This window comes from Camelus dromedarius, chromosome 10 (genome assembly GCF_036321535.1).
Source record: "Camelus dromedarius isolate mCamDro1 chromosome 10, mCamDro1.pat, whole genome shotgun sequence".
In the NCBI taxonomy this organism is placed as follows: Eukaryota; Metazoa; Chordata; class Mammalia; order Artiodactyla; family Camelidae; genus Camelus; species Camelus dromedarius.
Genome location: NC_087445.1, coordinates 56,928,084 through 56,939,362, shown reverse-complemented (window position 1 = coordinate 56,939,362; position 11,279 = coordinate 56,928,084). Strand labels below are relative to the sequence as shown.

The window sequence follows — 11,279 nt, the reverse complement described above, 5'->3', positions numbered from 1 at the left end:
GGGGGAAAAGTCACTACCCTCAAGGAGCTCAAAGTTGAGTGGATATGGGGAACTTTACTGTCATTATTGAATTCTCTTGATAACCCTTTACGGCAGAGATTATTTCTCTTCCCTGAGTGATAAGGAAGTCAAGATTTGGAGAAACTCCATGGCCAGCCCCTAGCCGTATAGCCCTGAGTGCTGATACCTCAAGTGGAACTCTGTATCTGAGGTCATCAGTGAGCAGCTCACAGCTCAGTTCTATCACAGCACATGCTTTGTTTGGACTGCCTATTGTTTGTGAAGAAAGAAAATATGGAATGGGAATGCCTTTAGACAGGGCACATGCTTCCCAGTTTATTGTGGTCCCTCCAGTGCCTGAGGTCTAAACTGTGGGCAGCTGGGTAGTCCTGGCTCATACCATTTCCACGCCTAGTACTCTTTCCAGTGGGCTTAGGGATACCTTATCTGCCTCCAACAGGGCCTACACCTGCACTGCTGATCTCTCTGGGTCTTTCTTGACTCCGTGCTGATGGCTTCTGCTATTCTTGTTACAGTTTCTTCAACACCATGGGCTGATTACCAGCTTTGGATTGAATAGAGCAGAATGCTTGTGGCAAGAACAGATTCTGGTACAGTTCCTGAACTTTTTGGGGACAGGGATGATGGTGGTGGTAGTGCTGCTAGGGGAGACATTGTATAGCACAGACTTGGTACATGTTAGATGCTTGGTCAGTGTTTCCCAAGTAGAAGAAAAATATTCTGGAGCCATCCTCTTCCAATAGCTGCAGTTTTAAAAAGTTTTTGTTTTCTTCTTTTTAAAGTAAGAAGCATTCCTAGGCTATATTCAGTTCATTTCCCTCATTTCTCTCATGGAAAGGGTGGGCAGCTGGTATTACATCCCCTAAAATGTTTCCATACTGAGGTCATCTATTCCATTTAATGTAGTGTGTGGAGCTTTGGGGTCTCCATCAATCACTGGGAAGTGAGCTGGAGAAAATGCAGATCTCTCTCCAGAAAATCACATTGGCCTTCGGTACCCATGGTAGGTCTGACTTGGGCTGTGTTGGGTGTGGGCAGGTATAGAATCTGATCTAGAAGTCTCCTTGGAGGAGGCTGGGCCTCCCTGCCATCATAAAGAAGGAAGGCTCATTTACTGTGCTGCAATTGACAGCACGACCTGTCTGCCCTTTTCTCACTTGGGTGACTTAATAAAGAGCTAAGTGAATTCCAGTATTTATCCATAGCACATTGAATATATAAGATGCTCATTGGACCATATTGGTCAAGTTGAGGTGGAATAGACTGATGCATAAGAGTGAGGATTTGAAGTCAGACTGCCTGGGTTAGACTCCTGGGTTAGAATTCAACCACTTATAAGCTCTAAGATTTGGGCACATTAATGTGTCTGTGCCTCAGTTTCCTTACCTGTAAAATGGGGATAATAGTAGCACCTACCACATAAGGTGTTTTTGAGGATTTAATTAGCTATTACATGGAAGTGGCTTAGAACAGTACCTGGCACTTAATAAGCCCTCAAGTTCCCCCCAAGCCCTGAATTACCCCTGAATTAGGCCTGATATACAGAAAACAACCAACTTTGCCTGACCCAGCTTGATGTGATCCCTTTAGTTGACAGTGCTTTAGTTAACGTTTCTATTCTTTGTAAATGGCAGTTGGAGATGGCTTCATTATCCCTAGAGTGTACTTGAGGAAAGACACCTACCTCTCTGTCTATGGGTATCTTTGATTTCTGTTGATTAAAAAATGAATGATGTTATTGCGTTTTCTTTCTTCCTTAACTGTCAGTAAATCTAGAACATTGCCCACTGCTTATCTTGAGTGCCCCAAAGCATGTATTTCTTCCATTTCTTTCAAATGGATATTTATCTTAGACTAGCACATTTTAATTTTTCAATAAATCCACTAAAAATAGCCAAGAATAGTGACTGATGAAAACTTGAAGATAACAATCTTAAGAATTCAGAAGCCTGAATTTCTTTTCAAATTTTGTGTTTTTACTTGAGGACTTACACATATTTTGAACTTGAGCCAATTACGTATCTGTGTTTGTTTTAAGGTTCGGTGTTTTGAATTATTGATCTTTAAGTAGAGCTGATATTCCAGGAAGGTTCTCCTGTGCATTTGACTCCTTGTGGAGCCAGTTGTGCTATTCATTATTTCTTAGGTTCTTCCCTCTTCCAGGCTCATAGTAGGACTGCATATCCCTGTCTGCCTGAAGTCAGGTGTGACCACATGACTAGCTTGGCCAAAGGAAGCACATCAGCTCTGGCCAGTGCACAGTTTGGCATACTGTCTTGCTCTAGAGAGGTGGAAGCTTGTGCTGAGAGGAAGCCTCTGTCAGCTGGGTCTCTGAGTGACTGATGAGCCAAGTTCTTCTATTGGACTGGGCTGGACAGGCTGGGTGGATAAGAAGTAAACACTATCTTAATAGCCACTGCGAGTTCAGGGCTACTTTTCATTGCTGTATGATGCACCTGTCCTGGTGCATCTCCTTCAGTGACCACCAAGTTTTTGAAGGAGAGCCTGGCCTACGTTTTGAAAGTGTGGCCTTGAGTATCTTATATAGACCAGCACACTTTGGAAGGCAAGGAACACAGCTGAGAAGTGAAGAAGTTCAAATGCTGGATTTCCACCTCCTTCTTTTCTGGAAAGATTATTCTTAATCTTTAAAATATAGCAAATAGTGTGAGATTTGTGAATCCCTCTGAGATTTAGACTCTCACTGTGAGACTAAAATCAACTTGTTACTTGTTACTTTTTGAGATGAATCACTCTTTAACAGTTATTTATTTACTAAATGCCCAGGACTATGAACTGTGTCTGAAAGTATGAATTACAAGTTTATGTTGAGTCACAAACCTCTGACCGTCGATTTTTGGTTGCAGTATTGTGTCTAGAATGTAGTGGGCGCTTGCTAAATGGTATGGTGAATGAATGTCCTTTCATTAACCTAATAGTAAAAACTCACAGACCCTTTACCTGTTTATTTCTCACTTGGACATTGATCATCTTGTCATTTTGTTTTATAGCTTGCTGTTGATGTGTTAGTCCCTCTGACTAAAATTTTAACCCTTTTATGCAGGAACTAGGTCATTTCATCTCCAAGTCTTCCAGTGACGGTGAACTTAATTTCTGCACCCAACTGGTACTCAATAAATGCTCGCTGAATTGAGTTAGGTGATAAATTAGTGTTGTTTTGATGCCAAGGATACTGCAATGTGTCCTGAAATTATAAATGAATTCCACTTGAACTGACTCTTAATTCTCAACTAAAGCTCATTCATGTTTCTCTGGCAGAAACTTCTCACCTTGGTCAGTACAGTCCCTGAGGCCTCTCACATGGGCAAACTACAGCAGCAGTCTGATTTTGTCTCCCTTTTTCCAGCAATAAAATTACAATTGCCCCAGCTCCTCATTTACAAAGTGCTACAGGACTCCTCTGCCCCAACCAGTAGGATCAAAGCAGCTATCAGTGAATTTGCATATGTCTAAAACGTCTGAGGAACCAGCCGACCAATTTGCATGAAAAACTCACCTTCCTGGAACTTCAGGATAGGAGGAAGATAAATGAGAGATGTGGGAAAGGTAAGAGCCCCAGAAACATCAGACTCCAGGCGCTTTGGTTGACTTGCCATGTAACAAACCACCGTAAAACTTAGTGGCTTTAAACAACGGTATGCTATTGTCTTTCACAGTCTGTGGGTTGCCTTGGCACAACTGGGCACTTTACATTTGGGTCTGTCATGTGGCTGTTGTCTGTTAGCAGCTGTGGGTACAGTCAGCTGAATGCTTGAGTGGGTTGGCCTTTGAGATGACTTCTTCACACACATGTGTGGTATTTCAGCTGCGTGGCTGGAATAGTTAAGAGATTGGCCAGGTCTCTGTCTCTCCACATTACTAGCTTGGACTTCCTTCTAGCATGGTGGTCTGAGAGGAGTTGGACTTCTTACATGGTGTGTGGCTTCCCTTAGAGCAGGTTTCTCAGCCTTGGCACTATTGACATTTTGGGCTATTTTATTGTGGGGGGTTGTCCTGTGTACTGTAAGATGCTTAGCAGCATCCCTTCCCTCTACCCATTAGATGCTAGTAGCATATTCCCAACCCCCTTGTGTTGTGACATTTAAAAATATCTCTAGACATTGCCAGATGTCTTCTGGGAGGCAAAATTATCTTAGACTGAGAACCACTGCCTTAGAGTGAGTGTTGCAAGAAACCCAGGTGGAAGTTGCAAGGCTTCTTATGACTTAGCCTTGGAAGTTAGTCAGAGGTAGATTCCCTTTGCTATACAGTATAAATTTGTTGTTTATTTATTTTATATATAGTAGTTAGTATCTGCATATCTCAAACTCCCAATATATCCTTTCCATCCCCTTTTCCATCTTGGTAATCAAAAGTTTGTTTTCTATGTCTGTGAGCAAGAGACAGTGTTTTTTAGTTGTGAAAATATGTCTACATGGATCTACCCATGGCAAGCGCACACTGATAAATCTACCCTTTGTTCCCAGAATGAATTTCCAATTTCTTTGCATGGTATACTGAGCATTTCTCAGTTTGAGCCCACATCCTTCTCCAGCCTCATCTTCTGCTGTTATTAATAGTGAAATACCTGTTCTTCCGTCAAAAGCCCATGCATTGAGCCTTTTGTAGGGGGGACAGGTTATTTATTTATTTATTTTTTTGTTTATTTTTAGAAGAAGTGCTTGGGATTGAACCCATGACCTCATGCGTGCTAAGCATGCACTCTACCACTTAAGCTATACCCTCCCCCAGAGCCTTTTTTTCATCATGGCACCATCTTTCTGTAATGCACCTCTTTTTTATCCTTTCTCTTTTTTATTTAGTGACTCCTACTCATTCTTTGAGATCTTTTTTTTTAATTGAAGTACAGTCAATAACAGTGTGTCAGTTTCTAGTGTACAGCACGATGTCCTAGTTATGCATATGCATACATATATTCTTTTTCGTTAAAGGTTATTACAAGATATTGAATATAGTTCCCTGTGCTGTACAGATTCTTTAAGATCTTGATTATTTATTTGGCACGTATCTATGAGCAACTCCAATGAGCAAAACCCTGTGCTATGCCTTGGGGACATAGTGATGAGTAGGACATAGTCCCTGACCTCAAAGAGACCACAAACATTACCTTCTCTGTGAAAATACCCTGAATCCCTTTGGTAATTCTCAAAGCATGCTCTTAGGGTCTCTATTATACCACCGATTAAAATATATTGCAGTTATTTGTATACGTATCTAACTTCCTCATCATTCTGTGAGGGCAGAGATCACACCTAACTTGTTCATTGTTGCTCATGTTCGCATTATCTAGCTCATGTCTGGATCACAGTCAAAACATGTTTTAAAATAAATGAGTAAATGAATGAGTGAGTGAATGGATAAGTAAGTGCAGCTTCTTGGTCGTTAAGCATATGGATCTTCACAACAGTGGGTTGGGAGAACAATTTCCCTATTTTACATGCAAGTTCTCTGTGAAGATTTCTATGTATGTACTTTACCTCTGAAATCTCTTAGTGGAAGAACAGGTTTTTGACACACAGCCAGCAAACCTGACAGAGTCAGCTTGCTTTCTTTAAGAAGATTAATGAACAAGGACTTAAGAGAAGGGATGGGTAAACTGGTTACTAACAAGTAAGAACCAGCCATAAGCTCAACCCTATTTCGGGAACAAACCAAACCAGGATCTTTACAGTTGAGCTTGGCTTGGTTCATTTAATCCTTCTCCTTCTCTTTGTGCCTTCGCTGCTCCCACACCCACCACAGTCTCTCACTCATCTGTGTTGAATCATGAATCATGAGCCTGCAGTACCTCCATGCTCTGTCCTCTGTTGGGTCTGGCTTTTTCTTTACTTTGCTTTCCTATGAGGACAGAGGGCTAGGGGTGGAGGGAGAGTCTTAGATAAATAAGCCGTTTTCGGTCTTTCAGAGCGAAGGTAGGTCTGAGTGGGCTTTGTGATTCATGGCGAAAGGAAGCTGTGGAGGAGAGGAGGAGGGATGAGTTGGATGGGAATCAGGGGAGAAGACAGGGAGGTTGGGCCATCTTATGGGGATGCGTAGGAAAGATGAGCCACCAGAGTCAGATAAGAAGTGGAAGTGGCACATGGGCGAGGGATTGCAGGCAGACTGGGGACAAAGATAGGTACATTTTACTTCTCCATGGGCAAATTTCTGGTCAACTTTCAGGATCAAAATTGAATGCCCTTTCCTTGTGTAACCTTCTCTGGCTTTTCTGATGTGCTCTAAATTGCTAACATCCTTTGGTTTTCTCCTCCACCACATCGTTTTGCACACTGGTTCATTCTTTATCCATTGCCTTCTCTTCAAGACTGTGAGCACCCCAAGGGCTGAAGTCTGGCACACACTTATACTGACCATCTTTTCCTACTCCCAGATTGAGTCATGTGGCATGGCACAGTGTCCACCACATGGTCTGAGCGAGGCACAGAACAGAGCGTCTGAAATGAAGACCATCTTAAAAAATTTGGGACACATGGTAAAAACGTGCTTAAGACGCCTTGTATACCAAGAATCAATGGAATTTAATAGTATTCATTTTATTGCTTTTCCCTCTAAACTCCTGGGTTTCTGCCTTCCCTAATATGAGGATGCAGTTTGCTGAAATGATTCATTTTACAAAATTCCTGCAGGCCAAACAAGAAGAGGCATGCACTTAGATTTCGAGTGGAAATGCATGATATAGAAATCTGGCATTTTGGTTCCAGTTTAGTTTATAGGTTCAGCTAGTTGTTTCAAACCTCCTTTTCTAACCAGGATCTCAGGTAATGAAGTGAGGAGTGCCAACAGACCCAGCATGCAATTATCAAGATCCTACTGTATGCCAGAACCTTTTGCTTACATTATTCCATTTAGAACTATCCTAAGAGACAGGTAGGTATCAGCTACATATATTAAGCAGCTGAAGAAATTGCTTGGCTCCTTGAAGGGGTAGATGTAAGCTATGAAAGAATCATTCTGAGGCTAACCACCCACATCAAAATCCAGACAGTCAATAAAAACTAAAAAGAGCTCTTGTTTGTTGAGAATGTAAGGATGGCAGCTGTTCTTGCTACCTTTGTAAATGGGCTGGAGTCTCTTTTCTGGGACACTGGGGGGCAGTGTGGTACAGTGGTTTGAGCTTGGGACTTGGAGTAAGGGAATTTGAGTAAGGATTTGAAAGCCTTGCCTTGAGCAAATTAAGCAACCTCTCTGAGTCTCAATTTTCCTGTCCCCAAAATGGAGATAATCACAATAATACCCGCCTTACCAGGCTGTTGTGAGGATCAGATGAAAAATGGATATGGGAAGTGCTTTGTAAACTGTGAAGAGCTAGATGCATGATTCTAATGTTATTGTAAGTGCATAATTGGGGGTGGGAGCTCTAAGGCCCTTTCGGGCTGAATATCATTGTCCTCAAAACTGCCTTAGTGATTAACATCCTTGACTCTGGAGTTTCCTCTTGGTTCATATACACCCTGCAGGAGACCACTGCTCAAATAAACATATATTCCCTGTGATAGAGGTGGGGATAAATGAGGGGGTTCATTTATCAGTTTCATCTTGTCTCATAACAGGAAAGCAGGTTGTTCAGGATCCAGGACAGGTATATTTGTCTGGGGAGGAGGAAAGGAAGGGTGCCAGGACTAGGTGTTCTAGGAGGCCAGGTAAACACAAGGGCTCTGGGGGCCTGCACTTCGCCGAAAGGAAAAAGACAGAAATTGGAAGTGATCTCCAATTGAAGGCGAATACTGAAGATCAGAGAATCTTGAGGCAGAGAGGTGCTTTCTTGATCTCCTAGTCATCTCCATTGTTTCCTCATCTTCAGTCATTCAAGAGTTTTGCCATGTCTGCCTGTCCCTTCTACTGTCCTTTACTTGATGATTTTCTTTACATCAGTTGACTGACAAGTAATTTCAGCCTCATCTGAATCAAAGATATCTGTGACATCACCTTATAACTATTAAAATAAAAACTACCTGTTTATGTACCATCTAAAATCACTCTGTGGACCACTTCAGATGCTAGAAGAGAGTCAGGCAAAAGTGGCATTAAACCTCTTTCCTGGGGCACTTGGGGTATATCAGGGAGGTCTGGTGGAAGTTGTCTAAAGATCAGCTGGGCTGCATCAGTTGGATTCTCCAATTCCTGTAGGAGTTTAAGCACAAGCTGGGCAAGCAGCTGATGGAAGACTGCAGAGGTCTACTAGTATAGAGAAGGCTGCTGAGTCCCTGTGAATCCCAGGATTCTGAGCTTCTAGGACAGAGTGAGATATGATTGGGAGGACTCCAGTTCCATCTGATCCCAGTGGCTCCCTCAGGGGCCTAGAGTTCTGACATCCCTGCTTCTTTCTACAGGCACAGGGCTTCCTCCTTTGCAAGGCCAGGGCATGATAAGGTAGGGTAATCTAGAGTCCTTCTGGCATGGCACAGAGCCCTGGGTGGACCACCACCCGCCATAGTTGAGGCAGACCCACCTGGGGTTGCACAAGAGTTGAAGGGAAGTAACAGCCACTTCTCTGTTTTGCCCTCAGTAGGCTCTCCTATTCTGGACATTTTTCTCATTAGTTTCTCTCTAGAGTCATTAAGAAAGGTGTGAAGTCTGAGAACCTGGGGGTACCTGTTCTCTTTCCTGAAGGTAGAAAGAAGATATTGGCACCATCCCTGATAGGCCTGTGTCACCTCCAACTGGGCAGCCTTACATCCCATGGTGCCTAGGTCAACCAGTCTGCTAATTTGACCTCAGGAGAGGCTTGGGATCCATTCATCTTCTCTGCAACTTCTGTGTCTCGGGCCCTTGTCATCCCCTGTGTGACAATGACAAGAGCCTCTTGTTCTTTGCTCTCCTGACCTCTAGGCTCCCTCCTCAGAGTGACTATCCTGAAAAATGATGCAATCACGCCATTGCCCTGCTGAAAGATTCCATGTTCTCTGCATACAGGATAACAGCCCAAACTCAGCCCTTTGCAGTTTGATGCACACAGTCTCCTCCACCTCCTCTCCATCCAGGAGCCCCTTCTTACTGCGTCCTCAGTATACTTCTGCAATGGGAAAATCAGACTTTTGCTTTTGGGGTTTTGGTTTCTCAGAATGTCCTTATCCAGGTTTTCTGCTTGGAAAACTCCTAATCTTAAGACCTTTTCAAATGTCACATTTTCTGTGAACTCTTCCCTGACTCACCCAGGAAGAGTGAAAGTCTCCTGCCTGGCTGCTTGGAGTCCTTTGAGTCAGATCGTGCTGGGTTGTGCTGTATTGAGTCCACATGTGCTTACCAACCACAGGGACAGAGCTGTGCGCTTGATGTGTGCGCAGGAAATAATAGTCAAATGAATGAATAATTAAATTCCCTAGCCTATAACTAATTGACCTTCTTACCGTCCCATAAAGAAGCATGATATTAGGATTGTCCATTAAAAGTCGACTGGAATGACCTCTCATTTTCTTTAGAGCTATTGGGTCTATAGCATAAAGAATACTGTATAAGTTTGCTAAGTATCACAAGCTGGGTGGCTTAAATAACAGAAATTTATTTTCTCACAGTTCTGGAGACCAGAAGTGTCTGTGATCAAGGTATTGGCAAGGTGGGTTCCTTCTAAGGGCTGTCAGGGGGAATCTATTCCATGCCTCTCTTCTAGCTTCTGGTGGTTTGCTGGCAATCTTTGACCTGTAGAAGCATCATCCTAGTCTCTTCATCTTCACATGATGTTCTCCCAATGTGTGTGTCTGTGTCCAAATTCTCTCCTTTAATAAGGGCACTAGCCATGTTGGCTATCTTGATTATCCTGATTATCTCTGTGAAGACCCAGATAAGATGACACTGAGGTATTGAGGTGCATATAACATTATGGGGGGACATAATTCAGCCCTTAACAAGTACCAAGTCCTTATGAATATGACTTTGCCTCTCTGAGCATCCCTTTCCACACGTGCAGAATGGGAGACTGGACTAGCTAGATAAACCCTGAGGCCTCGTTTATAATATGTTCTCTTTCATTTTGGAGATTCCATTGGTGACTTTCTTTTCATTCATTCATTTAACAAATAGTTGTTGACTGACTGCCATGTGCCAGGCATTGGAATTTGTGCTCAGTGAGCAGAGTTCTCTCAAATGGTTTGTGCCTTTCCTGCCAAGTGAGACATAGTGAAGTGTTCATGACAGATCTGTGGTCGGCATCTTCAATGCAACCTGTGTCATTTGATTGGGAATCTGCCTCATCAGCTATTTGAATATTGGTTTCACAATCTGGAGGATAGACTTGCGGTTGCCAAGTTTAAATCTTAGACGTAATCTGGTTATGAAATCAGTTTGGAAACATTGTGAGTGAGCTGCTTGGCTCGGTCATTCTCCAATCCCATGTTTCTGGCTTCAGGAGGCTCAGGTACCATCTATTTGTAAAGGACATAGTAGCACACACCTCCTAAGGGCCTGTGTTGTTGAGAAGAGCCTTATTCTAAATGCGATTAACACAGTCAGGTACCCACAGGCAGAGACCTGGGGCTAGGCACCTCCTAAGGTGGTGGGTGAGCTAGACTCCCTGGGATCATTCCCTGGGGCTTCCCTCTTCCCTCATTGAGACCATCAGAACTGTGTTGATTGTTTAAAAAGTTCCCATAGTGCAAGTGCTCACCTTGTTTTCTGGGCTCTGTGCTATGCACCTTAAAATGCTTTATCTCATTAAATCTTTGCTACAGCCTTGTGAAGTAAGAACTATTACTATGACCATTTTTTGAGAAACTGAGTTGCTGAGTCCTGAACCAACTTGCCTGAGGTCTTGCCTGAGTAGGGGGCAGAGCTGGATCTCAAACCCAGGTCTTTTTGACCCTAATGTGTGGGGGCTTTTACCTTCTGCTCTCCTGCTGTCTCTTAATACATGGATCTGATCACGACACTCTCTTGCTAAAAATAATCTATAGCTCTCTGTTGCCTACGTTGAAGGCATCTAACCAGAGATCTGAGCACACTGTGATGCTGAATGTAAAATTTTGTGTTTGTGTGTGTGTGTATGTGAGTGTATTTACTGGGGAGAGAATTCAGATCTTGGCCAGATTCTCAAAGAGTCCCTGACTTCAAAGGTTAAAATACACATGCCTTAGAGAGGCAGTCAAGACTTGGTACTATCAGAGTTTCACATTTCTGACTCTGGTTATTTCCTTCCATGTCCTGTTCAGTTCTGTTGTTCTGAGCTTATAAATTTCTGAAAGATTTCTTGCACTTTCATACCTCCAGGCTTGTGTACACCTGGTTTCCTCTGCTGTCCTCCTCCT

At 43.0% G+C, this 11,279-nt stretch overlaps 1 long non-coding RNA gene across 1 annotated transcript in view; it reads left to right on the top strand.

Moving 5' to 3' along the window:
* Positions 1-2,193: 2,193 nt before the first annotated feature.
* The window catches only part of LOC135322349 (uncharacterized), a 35,416-nt gene continuing 26,330 nt past the window's right edge, over positions 2,194-11,279 (top strand). The window contains exon 1 of the long non-coding RNA XR_010382878.1: positions 2,194-3,588. This is a non-coding gene — a long non-coding RNA (uncharacterized LOC135322349). The remainder of the gene's footprint in view (positions 3,589-11,279) is intronic.